Below are 8,504 nucleotides of genomic sequence, written 5' to 3'. Positions count from 1 at the left end.
TTAAGTTTAATTTTATTTACTTTAACTTAAATTTAAATTTAAAGTTTAAGTTTAGTTTAGTTTAGTTTACGTTTCGTTAGTTTACTTTAGTAAGTAAGTAGTACGTACTCGTGTGTGTGTGTGTGTGTGTGTGTGTGTGTGTGTGTGTGTGTGTGTGTGTGTGTGTGTGTGTGTGTGTGTGTGTGTGTGTGTGTGTGTGTGTGTGTAGTCAGTCACTGTCAAGGATCGTCGGCAGGGGAATTGCACGTCCTTCTGTCTCGGAGAACGAGCGCGCACGCGAGTGCGCGTGCGAACGTGTGCTACTATTAATTATCTGTTTTTGTTTAATTTCTTCGTTAAAAGCTTTTTTCTTTAATAGTTAGTCACACACTTAAACTTAGAGTCACTCACGGACTGTGCTCGGTAGCTACAATTTCATTCTTGCTGTAATCTTGCCGTTTCATTGGAAGAAGGAAGACTACGATAATAGGAAAATAAGAAAAAAGAGGCGACGCTACGCGGGAAGGCCGCCTACCGGGAGTCCGAACATGCAGGTCGTACCATTTCATATATTTTTTTTATTATTCGCTGTCGCCCTGTACTTTGTTACATCGCATATCAATTATAGGGAAGTGCGACGGAGGGCAAGAACTCCACTTGAGGAACATTACAGACATCAGTCGGGGGCATGTGTCTCCGATGCGGAGTTAGTGGAGGAGCGGCTCGCGCTAGTCCGAGAAATTTAGGGATCTCAGGCGAAAAAGGAGCTCATGAAAAATTGTATTGCGCGCTATAAGACGCAAGGATTCGTGGCCCGCAAGGATCTGTGCAGCACGTACTGGTGGCGTGATCGACAGGAGTCAATCGGCGTCCTCCATGAGAGGACGGGGGGGGGGGAGGGGGAGTAGATTCATAACCTGCGTGAATTCAAGGAATCTGAGGAGCTCCTAGATCTCACTCTTATTGATTGAGCATATACTCTGTACGAGGCTGTACGACTTCGTTGCCGGAGATCACTTCAGAGTTTGCGAGTATCATTGCTGAGAGGAAAGCTAGCGGAGGGAACCTGCATCAAAGGGATGAGACGAGCGTCGTCACTGCTGTAAAGTTGCCGATCCGAGTTTGTAGGCGGATCACACAGAAAAAACTCGCGTGGCGGTAAGCAACCGGTTTAATGGCCGCCGTCTGAATCTGTGCAATTGCGAGACTCTCGTATCCTCCCAAGCATTAGTATTAGATGAATTATTAGATGAAATATTAGATGAAGTATTAGATGAAATATTATAATTATTATTATAATTGCCGAGTCGGGCTCGCCTCTTTTGTCACAGTCGAGTCATTTTAAGCTTCCGTTTTATCTTAGATCATTTGTGCCGTGCCGAAAACAATTATTGTGATTATATCGCACTTTCGAGTTAACTTCGAGTTTGACACCGCGTCATTACGAGGGCAAGTCAATAAGTTATTAAAAAATCAGAGGGCACTCGCAGTGTCATGTCACATTACTTTTTAACAAATAACATCTCTCAGCTGATTACTGTCAAATTTTGAGTAGAATTCATCGCGTGGTTCATTTCTACAGACGATTAAAGCGAACAATCTTTATATTTTTTGCAAAATGGAAAAAAACAAGTTTCGTGCAGTGATCAAATATTTACATATTAAAATTTAACATCGAAAGAAATCAAAGCTGAGTTGGATAATGTTCATAGCATATCTGCACCAGCGTTTACGACTGTATACAATTGGGTGAATGAATTTAAACGTGGTCGTATATTCACATGTGATGCACCTCGTCGTTCGGAACGTCCAATTGAGGCTGTTACGTCAGAAATCATAAAGTCCACGATAAAGTCCACGATATTGTTTTGATCGACGTGCGCGTGAAAGTGCAACGAGCTTGTTGAGGTCACAGGCATATCACATGACATGAATAATTTCAATTTTGCAGCAATTGAATAAAAAGCTATCGGCAAGATAGCCGCGCTTGCTCACTGTTGACCATGTGACGATTTCAAAACAATGTTTGAAGATGTTTCAACGTAATTCAGATGAATTTCTGCGTCGATTCATTACTGGACAAAACATGGATCCATTACTTTATATTCGAGACGAAGAAACAGTCAAAACGATGGACTTCACCGGGTGAACCTCTAAAGAAGACGAAGACAGTAAAGGCCGGAAAGGTGATGGCCACAATTTTTTGGGATGCACACGGTATAATTCATATCGATTACCTTCCGTCGAAGCAAACGATCAATGGCGATTACTACGCAATCTTATTGGACCGTTCAACACATTTAAAAAAAAAACGTCCCTATTTGGCGAAGAAGAAAATGCTCTTCCATCAAGACAATGCACGGGTTCACACATGCTCAACACCGATCAAATTCAACGAATTCCGTTACGAATTGCTTCTCCATCCAGCATATTCGTCAGATTTAGCCCCCTGCGACTATTTCTTATTTCCAAACCTGAAGAAATGGTTCGGAGGAAAGAGATTCACCACTAGAGAACAGTTCAACGGAGGCTTATTTTGAAGGGTTAGACAAATCATATTATTCGGATGGTTTGAAAAAGTTGGAGAATCGTGAATTGGATCAAATGTGATCGAAATGAAAGGAGACTATGTTGAGAAATAAAAATGAATCGATCAAAAAATGTGTTTTACTGTTTGTAAAAATGTTTTTTTAAAAACTTATTGATTTGCTCTCGTACTCTCCCGGATAACATATACCATATTACTTCTCTATGAGTTTTTTTCACGCTGTCGAGAGGTCTTATGAATAATCGGTTGTCGTGTATCAGCCACTTTCTAAGGTTCGTAGTCTAAAGTACGGTTGTCGCCCGGCGTTAGAAGTAAGTCATTGTCATTTATGGAAGTAGATTATATCAAGTCCAGCGGAGGGAGCGAAGCTCCGGAGATTGCATGTAGAACAATTTAAATATAATTGCCTTTTATTTCATTATTTCTGCGTAATTCTTGCCGCATATCTCTCGCCCTCTAACTGGGATGCTCTCTCGTGGCTCCTAATTTATTTAGCGAGAAACTATTTGTGGAAAATCTTCGTAGCTGTCGAGATATTACGAGTGCAAGAAGTACTTTTAAGCAAGAGGAGATCAAGGAGTACGCGACAAAGTTGTACTGTCGCTCGCGAGCACGGTTATTATGTATAATAACCGATATATGTCGGATGTCTCAGACCACCCGTACACTCCTTTTATCTTGGAAACAGAATATTTTAGAAAAAAACGTTTCAGACAAAAATTATGGAATTGTAAATGATCTGATTTAGTGATCTGATTAGACTGGTCTTGGGTGGCTCATCAAGGTCAGAGCATGTCACTTCGAATTTTTTAAACAACATTTAAGATAAAAGATCATTATTAAGATCAAAGTCATTGGTGTTTCTTTTATTTTCATTTTTGCATTCAAAATTCATCTTTATATAAAAATGAAAATAAGAGAAACAATCTCCAGTGATCTTCATCTTAACAAATGTTATTCGAACATTATCTTGAACGATATTCAAGAGATTTTAGCCATCGATCGGACACCTTGCATAATGTTAATGCCGGCATAATGTAAACTTCAAGCCTTATAACTCAAAAAGTATTTCATGAAACATTATTTTATTAGTGTTTTGGAAAACTCTCGAGGTATGTTATAAGAATATGTAATGAAAAATAGGTTCCATTTAAAAAATTCAAAGTGAGATTGCTCTGACTTTAGTGACGCTACCCAAGATTAGACTGATCAGATCGCTAAATAGATCGGAACCTCACAACTTTTGTCTGAAACGGTTTTTTCTAAAATTTCTGTTTTCGAGATACAAGGGGTGTACGAGTGGTCTGAGACACCCTGTACATATATGTATATATTCTCTTACAAATTTGAGAATCATGGGAAGCATGAATCTGTGAGTTCGATATGTGAGTGTGTGTAAACAGAGAGGCGATACAGGAATTAATTCATTTCGCGAATTACGTTGGAGAAAGGGGGGGGGGACTTAGTATTATTCAGTGATTTTTGATTTTTGGAGATAATCATCGGAGATCCGATCGATGGTCTCTGATTATAGGTGGCATGGATGATTGGACCCAAGAGGAGGGGGGAGGGGCTTGCCAAGCGATTTGAATGTACTGAATTTCAATCAAATAATTCAATCGTATTGCGAATTACAACTAAAGTCGATTGATAAATTTGGTTGCGAAGAGTGGCTAGGTAACTTTGACTGAAATGCTTAGTCGCGGACTGGCAGAGTGACGTTTTGTCTTTCGTAGTTGAAATTTTTATTGATTGATAGCGGACCGGCAGAGATTTATGAAGGGTCTCTTTTTATATTCACGAATTAGTAGTGCCGTGTGCAGGTCTTTCGTGTGTTTCTAATTTAGGATTAGGATTGGAGGTATCGATTATGAATTAGATATAACATTCGTCATCAATCATTTACTGAATGTTCAATAGTTTAGAGCCACATGTGTCTTTTATTATAGACAATCGCTTTTCAGTTTGTAAATCCCTAATCTATTTATTTCTTTTGTTTCTCAAAATAAAATTCCCAGCAAACGAGAATGAATTAAAATGGATTAAAATTTTTTAATGCGTACTTCAAATCCATGAAAATGAATTGAATGGATTGAAATGGATTGGATCCTAACTGACACTAGTTTAATATTTGAAAAAAAAACGTTCATATTTAAGGATTACAAATTTTATTCCTAAGACATTTATAATAATTATATCTGAAATTAACTACTTCAAATTGATACTAACAAACGCACCATAATGAGATTCGAACTTGGGATCTCTGGATGTATTTTATATATCTTCTATTATCCGCTACACCACTTCTTTAATTAGTAAATGTGCTATTCATTCTTTACTTCAATCAGCTAAACTAGTAATGAAATTTTGTAGTTATAATAAAAATATCATCATTTAACATTCAGCAAACGAGAATGGATTGAAATGAATTTAGATTTTCAGAAATATTGATTCACGAATGTTAAAATAAATGCTTTTCAATCCTGAATACATTTTTATTCATTTATAGGAATTGCATGAAGCATATCTCTATGCCTTTCAATTTAAAATAATATTCACTTTTTCTGGGTAAAACAATACAATTGTGAATACTGTTCAATTTAAAATTTTGAATAGGAAATGCTAATTTTCAATCCAATTGAATCTAATTGAATCCAATTGAATCATTTTCGTTTGCTGGGGAGACGGCTGCAAAGTTGATAACGGAAACAATGGCAGTAACATCGAGCAAATCAATGGAAGACATCACATAAGTTAATTAACTAGTAATTACCATTATACTAGCCAAAAATTACTGTAAAATTTCATTTTCATCTCTAAGTCTAACATGTCAGTTATCAATGCCTGACTTCTATTAAATTTATCAATAATATTAATTAAGTTAAATTTGATCAATAATATTAATTAAGATTACACAGAAAAATATATGCAAAATATTTTAAAAATAAAAAATAATTTGATGTAAAAGTGTCATTTTTGTGATTCAATTTTATCTTGGAACATCCCAATTAGAAATGATAATGGAATCGACATCGAATCGATTGTTTTCTAGCGCTATAATTTAGTATATTATATTATAGTATTATATTATATTATATTATATTATTATTATATTATATTATGTTATAATTTATATCCAGTTATATTATTTCAATTTTGCGCTATATTTTCACTTATATATTTTTCTAGGATCAGACTCATATTTGCGTTCTTTACATTTATAATCAAAGGATATTCATTCTTTTTACTAAAATTGACATTATAAGCATTTTAATGACTGACTGCAAGTAGCTATTATTCGCGTACGTTCTTTTCCGTTACATATTAAAACTGTGAACATTACGATGATTATTTTTACGTTATCAGCGTTTGTCTTAGAGAGCAAAATATATATTTTATTATGTTTTTGTTTTTTTCGACTGTTATTGATTATATATGTTTTTAATATTAAGAATGATCCGATCGCGATCGAAAGGTCTGCTAGCATTTTTTATTAAATTTTTAACTTTAAATATTTTCGTTTCATTTATTGTTTTTTATTTTTTGTACATTCTATATTATCTTGTTTTATTTTATATAATAATTTTTGGCTCATAGCCCTCTTTTTTCTTTGTTTTCTAAAATTTATAAACCTTTTTACTAATCAGATAAGATTTGATATAAAAGTTCATCAGACTATCATTTAGCCTGATGAACAGCATGATAGACTTAAATTCACTATTGAATATGAAGAAGACTATTGTCTGAATTTTTTGGATCTATCGGTCATCAATAAAGACAATACTATTACTTTAGATTGGTACCGTAAAAAGATGTTCTCAGACAGGTATTTATCTTTCTATTCGAATCATCCCACATGTCATAAGATTGGGACATATACAGTTGATAGAGTGATCTTACTGTCAAATTTTATTCTATAACAAAAACATAGAATTTATAATAGAAATTTTGAAGGGTAACAATTATTTTTAGGAATGATTTTTCATTATATTAATAAAAGAATTAAAAGTTTGGCTAGTAAAAAATCCACGATGTTAATAACACCAGATCACGTTGTCGGAGTTTTGAGAGAGATAATGATTTTTCCATATATAAGATCTATTTCTAAAATTACTAAATCTATTAATAAATCCAAAATCATTGGCTGTAGGTACTTAAACAAGGTACTTAATAAAAATTAGGTACTTAATAAAAGTTCATAAAGACAAAAATCAACATGATAAAAATATTAATGTCATATAAGTAAATTATAATACCTGCAACGCATCATATATTGGCCAAAAGAAGAGACAATTGCAGACAAGAATTAAAAAATATCGCAATAATATAAAATTAGATCAGTCCAAATACTCAGTAATTTTGAAACATATCACGGAAAATAATCATAACTTTAATTGGGAAAAAGTTAGTATTCTTGATTTTGAATGGAATTAGTAAAAGAAATATTTCTGAAATGATACATATTAAAAAACAAAGAAACGATTTAAATTTAATGAAAGATACTGAGTTATTGAATAATTCTTATTTTAACATACTTGACGATATACGGGAACATAAATAGTCACAATTTTGAACAGACTTATTTTTACATTTTTTTTGACTTACTTTTATTTGACCTACATATCACATCAGTTAATTTTCAAATTTTCAATTTTCATCAGTTAATTTCACGAGCAACAGTTAGTATTTTTAATGTACTTAACCGGATCTTTGATTGAGAGTTTAGATTACAATATTTTATATAAATTACCGTAAGTTATTATTTGATTCTGTACCTCTTTTTCATACTAATAATATATTATTTTAATAACTCTATGTGTTCTGCAGAACATCATAAAAAACTTGTAACTAATGAATTCTCAAATCATTTGATACAAATCTGACAAACTGGATTCTCGATCTCAATCGAAGAATTTGGCAAAACTATTTTATCGATGAACATAATTAATCTATTGTTGACTGAAGTATCTAAATATTCCTATCTCATTGTCATCTGTCATGATACTTATTGACGTTTGAATTTTTTTATATATTGACACTTCACTATTGATGTGTTTTAAATTTTCATTGTATCCATTATTTTGGTTGATTAATTTAAGATTGTATTTCTGCGTTTTAATACTGAGGATGGCTTTGTAAGCCGAAATGTTTGTTGATTATATTTAAAGTTAATTTAATTATAGCTCGAAATAAACTACGACATTGTGTTAATTTTTAATAAAAGTATTCAAACAATTCATAGGTTTGTGAGCAACTTTGAAATCAAATTTTTGTGTAATAGTTTTGAATTTTTTTGATACTTTAATAAATAAGGAATAATGAAATATTTTTTGTAATATCTGTGGAATTCGAGTTGATCACATCATTATGTTCTTTGATATTATCAAAATTATTTTTGAAAGACAAAGATTTTATCCTGTTATTAATTATTGAAAAAAGGAATTCCAAAGGATATTTATTAGGTTGAAATGTATTAATTATATTTTTTTCATGAAATTTAGGATGGGGAAGGAAATAGAATTCTGTCAAACTATCTGATGACAACGTCTTTTTTGTGTCTATAGGATGCTTTGAATTGAAATTCAAGTATCTACCAGAATTATAGACTTAATTGTCAAAAATAATTCTTTCCTCCTCTATTAACAATTTTTATATCCTCTATTAACATTTTTACAGCCAGAAAGTTTATTCCTCTATCATCGCTACATTCAATAGTGAAGTTAATTCATGTATTTCTTTCAGGTATTTTTTTTCATGATAGATGAATTGAATGAGCAAAGAATTGTATCAATTTGATCTTTTGGAGCTGCAAGAATGATATCGTCATAGCGCTAATAGGTTTAAGTCATCTCTAAAAGTTTTTCAAATTTATTATATATTGAATATATTATATATTATATATTGAATATATTATATATTATATATATATATATATATATATATATATATATATATATATATTATATATATTAGTATA

General features: G+C 32.4%; 1 pseudogene; it reads left to right on the top strand.

Moving 5' to 3' along the window:
• Positions 1 to 8,504, top strand: part of LOC105627850 — a 27,086-nt pseudogene that overhangs the window by 784 nt on the left and 17,798 nt on the right.

This window comes from Atta cephalotes, assembly GCF_000143395.1.
Source record: "Atta cephalotes unplaced genomic scaffold scaffold00010, whole genome shotgun sequence".
NCBI classification, from domain to species: Eukaryota; Metazoa; Arthropoda; class Insecta; order Hymenoptera; family Formicidae; genus Atta; species Atta cephalotes.
The sequence above is the reverse complement of the archived record's forward strand: the minus strand, read 5'-3'. Positions and strand labels throughout refer to the sequence as shown.